This window comes from Bubalus kerabau, chromosome 1, assembly GCF_029407905.1.
Source record: "Bubalus kerabau isolate K-KA32 ecotype Philippines breed swamp buffalo chromosome 1, PCC_UOA_SB_1v2, whole genome shotgun sequence".
Taxonomy (NCBI): domain Eukaryota; kingdom Metazoa; phylum Chordata; class Mammalia; order Artiodactyla; family Bovidae; genus Bubalus; species Bubalus kerabau.
Genome location: NC_073624.1, coordinates 28,845,162 through 28,850,000, shown reverse-complemented (window position 1 = coordinate 28,850,000; position 4,839 = coordinate 28,845,162).

Below are 4,839 nucleotides of genomic sequence, written 5' to 3'. Positions count from 1 at the left end.
CCAAATACAGAACCTGTGTAACCGTAATACTATATTGTGAAAAATCAGAGGAGAAAAAATATACCTAGGTGTTGCAGGAGTTACCCTCATTTCAAGTTCCCTGTGCATTTTAAAAGGGTAACGTAGAACTTCAGGGATAAGAGCAGATCATCCTCAAACTTCAGACTGACTGGAGAAAGACTTGTGCTTTAACACAGGTGAAATCTTTGGGATGGGAAGATGATTATGGTCTTTAAATGCAAAAGATTACCCATGTTTTCGATGACAGCTGGAGTGAAACACACCGCGTTCAAGATAATTTGAGAAACCCAACTTCAGTTAACAACAGATGCATACGTCTCCCGTAATTCTAATTGCACATCAAACTAACTTTACCTGCAGGGATGCAGCATTGCAAGGCCAATATAGAAACGACGTGGTGCTCATCGGCTCTGGCGTGCTAGGATGAAATAGCATATTGACCCTGAGTCTATACTCAGTAAAAGCAATTGTCATTCTGCCACTGTAACACCTTGTTGCCAGTGGCGATGTAATTAAAGCTGTGAGGACTCATTTTCCATTCTTATCTCTTAAGCTCCTCTGAATCAGAAACTGTTTGTCTGTGGTAACTGAGAAAACCTACTACAAGCCTACATGTTTATGTATGAATTTTTGGTAGCTTTTCCTTTTTAGGGGGGCTGAAGTTGTATACATAATTGCCAATGTTCATCCAAATGACATGTATATACAAGTGTTGATGTTTGTGCATAAGCACATAGGCATGTATACGCTGTGTGTATTTTTATATACATGCCCCCAACCTCCCATACATACACACACACACCTCTAGAGTCTAAATTTTACTCACCCCCTTTTCTCCTCTATTAAAATTCCAAATGGCTAAGAGGATTTTCTCAATTTAGTCATACTTTTAATCTTCACTGAAATGAGTGATGACTTCTTATAATAAAAAGTTGACAGGCTTACATTGCGCACCAGTGGATTAGTTTCCCTTGGTGATGAGGTTTTCTTTTGTGCGCCGTGTGTCTGTTTGATGGAGGTTTAACAGAAAGCATTTTGGCAGAAATTGGATGCAGCGGGGATCATCTGGAGATGGCTGCTGTTCGATATTAACTGCACACAGTAACTTTTTTTTCCCCTCTTCCTTTTTTTTTATTCTTCAGCCAGGTGACCGAGAGAGCCAAAACATTTTTCCTGTTAAAAAAAAATAAAGATTCTTTTTTCTTTTTCAGAATAAAGTATGTGCCCATTTTGTAAACACCTCAAATGTTTAATGTGCTTAGGCCATTGTTTCATGTAAGCTTGGAAGAAGCTTCCTCGGCAAGGAGGTATCAACACACAAACATCTGAGAAGAGTATCTCTAATATCCAAATGTCTTTGATCCTCCAGAAATCAGTATGTAAGCAGGAGTTGGTTAAAGATTAGAATTAGATGTTTTACAGAAGATCTGTGCTCGATACGTGCCTAAATTCAGAGAAAGAGACTCGTGGGCCATAATTTGCATTATTTACTCCCGACCCTCACCCCCTTCTTGTAATTCCATTTTATTACTCATTGGAAGCATCGAAAGTCTCCTAATGGAGAGTTGCCAGATGTCAAATGTAGTGGAACATGCTCCAAGCATATGTATATATTTATGCTTGTGAATATATGCACACAGAGAAAATAAATCACTGGAAGGATACATCTCATTCCACAGGAAAGCTCTGACCAGGTGGGTGGGAGCTAATAACATTCACTAGCCCCTAAGCACTACGTCCAGTGATTCGATGTACATCAATCTATGTGTGATGTGAATACACTCAACCTGAGAGCCGGTGTGCAGTACAAATGAGTATTTCTCTTTAATAAAAGGATAGATTTCTGTGTGTTTATATGTTTAATACAGTAATGATGCAGCATTGTCCAATTACAAATTATTATGGCAAGCGAACAATCTTTATTTTGGAAAGGGTGAGAATTTAATTATGACTTTAATTTTTCAGTACGGAAGAAAACCTTCAAGTCTGTCCACAGTGTGAAGTTCTTAGATCCTGGAAAAATGCTTATGATAGAGATAGGACAAGCCTAATCTGTACTTACCTCTGCTTCAGACAGCAGCAGTGACAATCCTGCCTGCCTTGTCAAGTTTCAAGAACTTGCAATCCTTAATTTAAACACTTGAGAGATCTATGGAGCCTGTCAGTCTGGTTAATTAAGCTCTGTCTTCTTTTACCCCTCCTCCCCACCCAAACAAAATCTGGCTTTTTTTAAAAGGCCACTTAAGACTTTATCTACTGATTAAGCAAACAGGTTCCAGCCTAAGTAGAATGATCTTAGAAGACTTAAGCAGAATAGTTCTTGCTATTAAAGAGAATACACTTAAAAATCTTCTCGTGAAGTGTCATACATAGGTCGGCCTTAGCACCTTCAGCTTTCCTCTTTCTGAACTAATTAAAGAAACATCAGGTAATCCAGGGCAAAAAAACATGATACATGTATTAGAATATATGTCAGTAATTAATTTTTAACATAGATATATTTCACGTAAGAAAATGTGATACTTCAAAGTTGGTAGTATTAGTTCTTTCTCAAACACAGGAACTGGGTTTCTGACAGTTTTTTTAGTAGGAGAATTTGTGAATGAGGAACTTAATACCCTGTGGGAAAAATAAGGTTAGAAGATTAAAGATCTCTAACATCCTTATGTAAACCTATGAATGTTTAAAACATAAAAGAAAGTTTATATTCACTAATATAGAACAGTAAAGAAAACATACAGCAAAAATCAACACAACATTGTGAACAATTAGCCTCCAATTAAAAAATAAATTAAAAAAATCACATAAACAAGAACAAATAAAAAATGAGAAAACACGTGGAGCTTACCAACTGCAAAATATTGATTTGAAAGTGAAAGTGTTAGTTGCTGGATTGTGTCTGACTTTTTGCAACCCTGTGGACTGTAGCCCAGCAGGCTGCTCTGTTCATGAAATTCTCCAGGCAAGAATACTGGAGTGGGTTGCCATTCCCTTCTCCAGGGGATCTTACCAACCCAGAGAACGAACCTGGGTCTCCTGCATTGACAGTGAATTCTTTACTGTCTGAGCTACCAGGGAAGCCCTAAATATTGATTAATATATATTACATTAATGTTCATGAATATTGTTTAAGCAATTTCAATTTACCTTCCTTTGATGATCTTTCATCTCTATTTCAAAATATAAATTTTTGGTTTTGTTGCAGATAGTACTTATAATAGCAGATATTTCCCCCGTTTCTATGTTTATCAATATTTAATGGCTATCTGACTTTAAAAGCTGAAGCCCATGTTTCCTGTGTCCTATTATAGTCCTACAGACAAAGTGACTTCACTCTGTTTCAGATTAAGGTCCTTTCTCTCCTCCCCAATCACAAAAAGTAGTTGTCATAGCTGAGTTACTTCAGGCCAAAACATTCTGTCAAGCGCTCTCAAACATCTCAGTTTTTCCTACGTATATCATAAGGGAATGGAGAAGGCAATGGCATCCCACTGCAGTACTCTTCCCTGGAAAATCCCATGGATGGAGGAGCCTGGTAGGCTGCAGTCCATGGGGTCACTAAGAGTCGGACATGACTGAGCGACTTCCCTTTCACTTTTCACTTTCATGCATTGGAGAAGGAAATGGCAACCCACTCCAGTGTTCTTGCCTGGAGAATCCCAGGGACAGGGGAGCCTGGTGGGCTGCCATCTCTGGGGTCGCACAGAGTCGGACACCACTGAAGTGACTTAGCAGCATCATAAGGGAATAAGTGTGTATCTTCTCTCACAGTGACCTTTATCCCAAGGCTCTACTTCTAAAAGTCTTATTCTATTTGGCTATTTGCTTTATTGATTTTGTCTTGATTCCAATCTTTCCTCATTTTCTAATTATCAATAGAGATGACTTACAGTTCATAAATATAAGAATTTAAATTCTTAAGGATGGAAAATGACATATTGGACTAAACATGTGTTGAATCTTCTTGAAAGTTTTAGTTGCTCAGATGTGTCCGACTCTTTGTGACCCCGTGGACTGTAAGCCTCCAGGCTTCTCTGTCCATGGCATTCTCCAGGCAAGACTACTGGACTGGATTGCATTTCCTTTTCCATGGAATCTTCCCGACGCAGGGATTGAACCGTGTCTCCTGCATTGCAGGCAGATTCTTTACTGTCTGAGCCATAGGTTTACTAAGCTTTCTATCAAGGTAAACATGATTTGGGAGGGATTGCTGAACATAAAAATTTAATGATTCTGAAATAACTAAGAGGACTGCTCTTCCTAATTTAAAATCTGAATTATAACAACAAGTTTAGGCAAAAGTGAAAATAAAGTTTATTGACTAGGGCTTTACCACAGGTATCTACAAGGAGGTGTTTGCTTCTCCCTCCAACCCCTGTTGGTCACCTCTAGATGGCTAAACCAACAACCAGGATTCACTGAACAGGCATATAATAAGGCTTAGAATTTTAACACAGGTCTATTTGCAGCAGTTTGAAACAAGCTTATTGGTAGCAGACACATCTCAGATGCTGTTAAACCATAAACTTGTTTCTGTGTGCTCAAAACTATTTTTATATTCACCTTGCCTTTTAACCTGCTTTCACTAGGGGCAGATATTTCTAACTACACTCTAGTTGATAGACGTTAATGTAAGGTATCAGTAAGTCATCAATTAGCAGTGATTCTACCAAATGTTGTTGTTGTTCAGTCACAAAGTTGTGTCCGACTCTTTGTGACCCCATGGATTGCAGCACGCCAACCTTCCCTCTCCTTCACTATCTCCCGGAGATTGCTCAAACTCATGTCCAATGAGTCAGTGGATGACACCATCCAACC